We start from the raw sequence: 9,531 nt of genomic DNA, 5'->3' as shown, positions 1-9,531 counted from the left end.
CAGTTGTCCTCTTCCTGTGGGGTCATGGACAACATTACTTCCTCCCGGCTATGATGTGTGACAACACACTTGGATACTGCCAACCAAGGAAGCACACCCCAGCCTTCGGTATCCAGAGGGTCTTGATCACATACTGCCTGAGTGGATGACCACTGGTCTCCAGCCTTCCCAGAGTTCAGGCTAATACCTTTAGGCTCCTGACTAAATACCTGAACTCCAAAGGAACTGATATGGTGTGGCCCAAAGCCCCCATCATAAATCATTGTTTGTCTGTCCAGTGACCAAAGCCTCCAGGCAAACAAAGATACTCCTACCATGCAGGACATTCCAGGAATCTCGAGGTCACCTCTCAGCAGCCAGAACTCTCTCTGGGTAAGGTCAATTGTTCACAGCACGACAGTATTTTAAGTGCCAAGTCCAGGCAATGCCAATTCACTTTACTGAAATAGCAATTTCATTTATTCTCCTAAATTATTAATGAAAAATAGTATTTTACCCACTTCTGTACCCACAATCCTGGTTGTTATACAATGAATATTTTTTGCTTTACTTCAGTTTTACTGGTGTGTAAAGAATTAATGAGGCACAGCTCACAGATTGATGTTCCTATTTATTAGTTTTTGTTCTTTTGCTAAACATGCCCCGTGTAATCTTTGATAATTGCTCAAGTTATTGAAAAAGAGTTTGCACAGCCTTAATATTATTTGCTTATTAATCTGTGACAAACCATAAAACTTGATGTTTTCACCATGACTACCTCATGAAATTGGCTCACTTTTTCTCTGATTAAAGTAGCAGCACACTGACAATGCCAACAACTTTTAGAAGTGTTTTTGGGAGAGCTATGTGAATATCACCTTTGTTTTCATTTGAAATATCCAAAAGAAACTGAAAATGTTCTTCCACAACATAATCACATACCTGTCTGTACTCTGGCTACTCTGAATTTGGCCAAATGAGGGTCAGGACTGCAACACACCCTTGACCCACAGAATGAATCATTCAAATATCAATCAAATCCTCTTCTCTGATCTACCCTGAATGCTTATCTTCAATTTCCACAGTGCTTTCCTAGAAAACAACACAAACCTCCTGTCCTAGAGTTGTTCTGGTTCTTAACCACTTTGGGGTCACAGACTCTTTACGACAAACCCACAGAACAAATTCTAGAATAATGAGTAAACAGCAACACGATAGAAAAAACAACAAAGTTTAATACAGTTTCAGGGGGATTCATGGGTCATGGTTTAAACATCCTGCTCTAGAATTTTCTGGCCATTGAACATTGCTATATTAGTCTCAGATGACATACTTGTGCCTAAGTACATTAGGGAGAAAAATATGGACTTTCTAGGTATTTAGAGACCTTCTCCCCCCTTACATTGTAGTTATTACATTGCTCTCCCCTTCTTCCCAGGTCTTCTATACATCCTTTTAAGTTGAATCTAGTAACATCTATTTCCCTCAACAAAAATCCAAGGCCAGATATGCTAAGGTTACTGTCATCTGTACAAATATCACATTGCTCGGGAAGTAGAACCCAAAGGGAAAAGAGGAGAAAGGAAGGGGAAAAAAATCCCAACAGGTGCTATCTGAAGAAACCTACTCCAACGCCAGAACATTCAAGAACTGATAAGAATTAAGAACCACTATCATCCAAGCCTCCCTTATTTTGACCCACCTTATTTTTTGCTTGTAATAGTAGCAGGTCTGTTTATTTAAAATAACAAGAATCAAATAGATTCATACTGTTCATATGAATAACACACTGCATTGAAAGGCAAATGCCCACAGGATCTCTGTGTTTCATTTTTGTTTTTAAAATCTTAGGCTGCAACAAGTCCATATTGAGAAAAATATACTGGAACTCTGTTATTTTTCTTTTATAAGTGGAAAGTAACTGAAGTCTGGTTATAGTTATCAACCAGATAACTATTTAAAGCCCTAATGCTGAAGTTTGGTTTCCTTTAATCAGGCATTGAATGTAATGTACAGTCGGGTCTTAAAACTTCACTTTAAGAGGAACGTTTGCAATTTTGAAAGGAGCTTCTAAAGGGAAAGATATATCTATGTAAAAACTCCCAGTCCAGTTGCCCCACATACTTTAAAAATGAGAGATTAAATTACTAGATCTTTATTGAATAGGAAAATGCATTTTTCCTTCTTTGTCTTCTCTTACTAAAAACAGGATTTCTCTAAGCAATGGTTATCATAATATGGGTGAACGCATCTGTGCTTCACAGCTTATGACACCCCAGGGTATGTTTATCTCCACTCTGCTTTTATGGCTCACAGCACTCCAGGGTGCAACAAGCTCCTAATGGCTCTAGAAAACATTGCCAGTAATTTTTTTACCACTTAAGACAGTACTATCCCAGACGATGATTACAAGTTGGATGGTATTCAGTTCTTCCTCTACATGGCTTACCCCAGCTTGTTTAATAATTGTATGTAGTATCACAGTCCTGAGAGATGTACTTTCTGACCAGAAAGATGACAATTTTCATGTAAGTGTATATACCTAAATGTTCACATTTCATATTCAAATTTCATAATTCACTCAAGGTAGGTCAAGTGCCAAGATCTAAAGACGAAAGGTAATGAAAAGCAATACTTCTCTCAAGATCTCAGTGGAAATAACAATAAAGCTTAAAGTGTAACAATTAAAAAAAATAGCCTTCTTAGGATAGAAAGGAAGCATCTGCTCAAATTAGTGTTTGAGATTGACAGCATGACCAACTATTTATTTTGTGCTTTAATTTTATTGTATAGTTCCATGGACGACCCCATGAGATCTGTCATATAAAATTATATTTTGTATATCTATGTATATATGTTATATATATATGTATGTATAGATGTATGTGTATATATATGCTATACATGTAAGCAGGTATAATTATTGTTTTCTACGTGGTAGTTCTAACTTAACAATAATAGAGGAGTAATAAATTATAAGGAATCTTATACAATTGAAAGAATTGTGTAGCACACTGAATTAGGTTGTTTCACCAAATTCATTTCAGTCAAAATGGTGCATCCAATGCCCTGGAGATAACTAACGTTAAACCTTAAACCTCAGTGATTCGGGCTTTAAGGTATTAAAAACATTTTTTTTTTAATTTATAACAACAAAAAAAGATGTCCAACTTTTCCAAAATCTCTATCTTCTCTTCTGGGCTAACTGAATCAACAATTTCTTAAACTTCACATTATTTAAGCTAAAACAATTATCCATTTTAACAAATGCCCCATCTGCATCTTTACTGTCATTTGTAAGTACACATTGACGACCAGTAAATGTAAATTATATGCTAATGGGCATATTTCTTAATCCTCATAGTGCACACTTTAGGAACGTGAATAGGTCTTATGGTTGTGAATTTCCAGTTTAACACTCAGGATTTGCAGAGAATCAACTCTGTGGCCAGATTAGAGTCAAATATGGTAATGTGCCCATTAAAAACCAGAACAATGTTAGACTTTTCTGAAATTCATTACATCACCTAGTATTGGACATGTATTAATAGTAAACATATAATTTTTTATCTGATTGGTTGAGGGATTAGTTGAATAATGGAAATTGACTGTGGTTGAGAAAGGTTAGCAAATAAATGAAAACCAACAAACGAAGAGTGAATTTGACTGTTTCAAACCATTACATTAGGATGGCTGAAAAGAAAAGTGTCCTTGGAATCTATAATATCTCTAGTGGCTGGTAGGCCAAAGAAGCAAAAGTAGCTAAAAAAGAGAATAGTACATGGCTAAAGAGTGACCAAAGGACATTATTAACTCATGTTTTGAAACAATTTCGTGTTGGGATTCCAGAATAATAATATCCAATATCTTCATCACCAAAGTATAATACATTCTTTATCTAATACAGGGATTAAATAAGAATTAAGAAACTGGACATGTTTCCAAGAAGAAAAAATAAAATAAAAAAGCTTACCTGCCTATCTCATTGTTGGCAGCCAACTACAGTAGAAAAGTTTTGGCAGCTTTTAGATACTTTAGAATTTGAAGCAATGTTGAAATGATCTATTTAAATCCAGTATATAGGTGACCATTTCTCAGATTTAATTTATATATCGTTCTTGTTATCTATTTCCACGAGCTTTGACTCTCTTTCTCTCTCTTCTATCCTTTTTATTCTTCTTTCCTGAACATAAATCTTGATGCTCCCCTATTTGACATATACCAAATTTCCAAAAAAAAAAAAAAAAAGGAAAAAGTAAATCAGCAGGAAAGGAAGAAACAAGTGAACCCGACAACTGTACAACGCTTGAACTCACAGACTATTCCTATACGGAAAAAGTACAACGCTTGAACTCACAGACTATTCCTATACGGAAAAAGTGAATAGTTGGTGCTAGAAAGAAGAAGTTGAAAATTGGGTCAGACAATTGATAGGACTGATATGTTTTCCACTTTGCTGACATATAATCGTACTGGTGGTCACACTGACCTGCTGCTGGGACCCGGTGGGGTCTGAGCCCAAGCATGAGCGGGGTCGTGCTGCCGGGGCTTCACGTAGGGCTCCATGTGCTACAATAGCACGGGCAGACTGAGACCCAAGCAAAGCTTTATCCTTTCCCAGGGGTTTAATATCCCTGGGCAAACAGCCAAGTGGCTCTCTGAAAGTGATGTAAGAATGGGTAAAGTTCTCATTAAGGATTTGTCTGAACTGGTTTTTCCCAAAAGGGTGCACAAGAGAGTTTCTCAATAGTACCAAGCCCTATACGTGTTACGTATCAATCCAACCCAAGTCGCTTAGTGGCTCTTTTGCTAGAGCACTTCTCCTTTATGATCAATAATCTCAAAGAACTGGGTATTTTTACTTAGGGGACTTTTCCCAGTGAGAGAAATTCTATTCTTACCACTTCCTTTTATGTATGTACATAAAGAGGATGTTTGTGAGTCTGTAAAAAGTACCCTTGATCTTATTTGATAGACTGTGTCCTCCTCAGAGTGAATAGGCTGTCAAGTGGTGACTCTGCATTTGCAAATGAATGACAATATGTGTGCCAAATTCCCTCCCCAGCCACAAAAGTAACAGGATGAGAATTTTATTTCTGGAAGAGGATTTCAAAACAGGTCAGCTCTCATTTACTCCTCAGCGGGTGCTGCTAAAAACTAGAAAAAGTAATATGTGGCCATTAAACACAGCAGACAAAACAATGCGTACATCAATCAGTGCCTAGAAACAGACTTTGAAATGCTATTTATTACCTGTTTTCATCAAATATGCATTACTCTAACGATCGGCATATTATGAAGACAGGCATTTTAGAGACAAATTATAAGATGGGCTAAAAAAGGTGGCTATCATTTGGCAAAGAAAGGCAGTTTAATTTTAAAAAATCATATAGTTGTTATGGAAAGTATCTGTATAAATCAAACATTTCAGAGAGACAAGATATTGATCAGTCATGGCAATCCTCTCCAACTTTCCATACAAAACTATATAAAGGTACATAATAAAGTTAAATTTTAGACTGTTACAGTCAAAAGCATGCTTTGTTACTGAAGTTTTGCTCTATTTATTTGGATGATATTGGTATGAATAGATTAAAAGAACAAATATGAAAGAGACTCTCAATTCTGTTTTCAAAAGTATTTATAGGTTGGCACCTGGAGGGTTGCAGTAGTTCGTGAAAAGTCAATACAGAAATCTAGAGCGTGTTCTTCTTCTCTTCCTTCATTAGAGAAATTGACAGCTGAGAGGAGCCCTTTGGTTGTCCGACACCAGTACAAGCCATGTTAACAAATAGTTCTTGGCGAGGCAGCCACAGACAGCGTAGCCTGAAATTCTCATCGCCACATATAAGTGATGCTGTACTGCTGCCACTCCTCTGTCTATTTATATTGCTAATTAAATCGCACAACTTGTTCAGCGTCTTCTGTTCTACATCCACTTTTGTGCTCGACATTTTGTACACCAAATTACATCCTTTTGCATGGGCCAAGTACATGATCCTATTCAGAGTCCTAATGCTGTTGTTCATTTTGTTCCATCAGCTAATGGTTAGAACTAATTGTTGAGAATTAACAGATATTGTGCCTTGAATCTGGATCTTTACACTCTTGCTCAGTCATGGAGTTTCTGACCTCTGAGTGAGCAGACAGTACCCAGATGAAGGAGAGGAAGATTCTTAAGACAGGAATACAATGGAACAGCCATCAGGAGTTCCAATGGGGCACTTTTACTGGAGGAGGGAAGCAGATGCTGAGAGAAATTTCAGAATTGGACTAAAATAAAGAAAAGTAATAAAGAGAATTAGCACTGGAACATCCAGGGACCAAAGGACATGCGACAAAGGAACCAGAAAAGGAGAGTACGAGAAAAATAACTAAGGGGCTCAGTCAGAAGGTGTTAGGCTTCAAAAAGTGTCACACTGTGCGTATGTGAAATAAAGAAGAGCAGGACTTTTAGCAAAAATAGAGTCAGCAGTTTTCCTTTGTTGCTATTATTATTTAGTAGACATGCTTTATTTTGTAATTCAAGGTATTTTGAGTCTCTGTATCTTGAGGATCCTAGTAAGGATCACTTGTTGATGAACGATCTGTAGATGAGTCTAAAACCCATTTCCTCATTTCTTCTGGTGTCCTCTGGGTTATATTTTCATCATAATTTTCTTTTACTTAATTAAGCCTTCCATGAAGCCCAAAGTATTTAAATTGTAAGGATTGCTGAAATTGGGTCATTAAGGTAACTTCTAAGTAGAGGCAGTCTGTCAGAATTGTTTAAAAAAAATCTAAGATAAAAATAAAAAGGAGGGAATTGATGCTAGGTGTTTTGGGAAAAAAGAGAGTACACGTTCCCTAAGAGGAAAAAGAGATAACTAACAGAGGTAAAGTAAAAGATATCTAACTACTTAGAAGGCTGAGGGAGGATTAATATAAAATGAACCAAAATAAATAAGTAAATAAACAAGTACATAAATAATAAAGTCAACAGAACCTAGTCATAAATAAGCCATGGAGCTCAGAGGGTTCAAAGCAATTATATTAAAATACATAGCCAGATTACAAGCACCCCTATGACACAGGATAATTGAGCATGAACATAGTTATATTTACAGTAAAGTAATTAATGAATGACATACACAGCAATTAGAGTAGTCAGGACTCTTATCTTACTCCCCATCCCATAAAGTCAAATGCAAAGGACGAACAGCCAGCATTATTCCCCCAGTAAAATGCTCAAAGGCTATTCTCTAAAGGAAGTAAAATCAGTGTTGGGCAAAAGTCAGATTCTCATGGCAAGCATCCTTTCCCCCTTCCCTCTCCCACTGAATAAAATGCTATTGATGTTGACCTTGGCTTGGGGAATGCCGTCTATGGCCTGTCCCCTGGATCACGTAGCTCTACCTACCAAAGCAGCCCTACACAGAGCTCCTTAGAGAAAATATCTAGAAAAGCATCTTACCTTCCTGGCAGCATATGGAACTTACAGCCTTCTTAAATGTGAATGGAGAAACAGGGAATGCCAGGTATGTGAAGAAAACAAGCAGGTTATAAGAGAAAGAAAAAAAAATTTTTTTAATGGTTTTATGGGAGGTTGAGGAAATAGAAAAGGACTTTGAGAACGCTGAAGGTGTTCAGAGTGATCAGAGAAAGTACTGTATTTATAAAACAAAACTATAAAGCTCTGAACAAAGAACAATCAGAGAAGATAAAAAAAGTTCTCAGAGATTAAACATACTATGGTAAAATTGAAGAGTGACTGGAAAATAAGGTTGACGATACCTCCTGGAATACAAAGCACAAAAGGATAAAGAGTCAGAAAATATGAATGAGGAAATGAGGAAAAGAAGGCCCATCAGGGCTGTACATTGTCCTGACAGAAGGAACTCTGGAAAGAGAGGGCAAGAAAATGGAAAGGGGTGGGCTTCCCTGGTGGCGCAGTGGTTGGGGGGTCCGCCTGCCAATGCAGGGGACACGGGTTCGTGCCCCGGTCTGGGAAGATCCCACATGCCGCGGAGCAGCTGGGCCCGTGAGCCATGGCCGCTGAGCCTGCGCGTCCGGTGCCTGTGCTCCACAGTGGGAGAGGCCGCGGCAGTAAGAGGCCCGCATACCGCAAAAAAAAAAAAAAAGAAAAAGAAAAAAAAGAAAATGGAAAGGGGTGAACGTCAAAATTATAGTAGAAAAGAAATTCCCAGAGCTGGAGGAGGATACATCTTCAGAGTGAAGACACACAGAAACAAGAGTCATCAAACAAACACAAAAAACCCTGGCCTGGTACATGAAATTGCAAAATGGTACAAATAAAAAGAAGGTCCCCAAAGCTTCTTTCTAGAATAAACTAATTGCCTTCAAAGGAAAATGAGGCAATCTGGCATCAAATGTCTCACCAGCTGACTGGATACAAGATAACATTGGAGCAGCAATGCCCGGAAAACAGTATGCAGATTCCTCAAAAAATCAAAAACAGATTTGTCATATAATTCAGCAATCTGGGTATAGAGACATATGCACTCCCATGTTTATTGCAGCATTACTGACAATAGCGAAGATATGAAAACAACCTAAGTGTCCATCAACAGATGAATGAATAGATATATATGGTGTACATATACAATTGAATATTATTCAGCCATGAGAAAGAAGGAAATCTTTCAATTTATGACAACATGATGGACCTTTAGGACATTATGCTAAGTGACATAAGCCAGACAGAGAAACATAAATACTGTATGCTATCACTTATATGTGGAATCTGAAAAGCCAAACTTGCAAAAACAGTAAAATGGTGATTATCGGGGGGTGTGGAGGTACGGGAACAAGAGAGATGTTGTTTAAGGGTACAAACTTACCACTAGTAGTAATTAAGTCCTAGAGATCTAATGCAAAGTATAGTGAATATAGATAGCAATATCGTATCATAATATTCAAACTTGCTAAGAGACTAGGTCTTACTTATTCCAACTACAAAAAATAATTACATGATGTGATAGAAGTGCTAACTATCTCTACAATGGCAATCTTATCACAATATATAAATGTATAGACCAACAGGTTATACACCTTAAATTAACACAATGTTATATGTCAAATATATTTCAAAAAAAAGAAAGAAAAAGAGTTCAAAAGATGTGAATATGGTTCAGCAAACAAAAATATAAAAGGGCCCTTAAAATAGGAAAGGATGCAACTTCATTCATATATATAGTAACAGAAATGCAAATTATAACTAAAATTGGATGCCATTTTTCACCTTTTAATTTGGCAAAATTCTAAAATTAGAGCAAAAAGTGTTATCAAAGCTGGGAGAAATAGAAACCTTCATACAAAATGGTACAAGCCTTAAAAGAAAAATTGGCAATGTTATCAAAATTACATTTCTGGAAATATATTCTAAAGACAGCACTTCTTGTATTGGATTTATATTTGTGAAAATGCCAATATTCCATTATTTTTATCCAAAACTAATAATTTCATATATTATAACCTTACAATAGCAAAAGATTGGAAGTAATATAAATGTTTATATATAGGGCACTTATTATAAAATAACTGTTCGAAAGA

Source organism: Orcinus orca, chromosome 15 (assembly GCF_937001465.1).
Source record: "Orcinus orca chromosome 15, mOrcOrc1.1, whole genome shotgun sequence".
In the NCBI taxonomy this organism is placed as follows: Eukaryota; Metazoa; Chordata; class Mammalia; order Artiodactyla; family Delphinidae; genus Orcinus; species Orcinus orca.
This window is presented reverse-complemented; position numbering follows the sequence as displayed.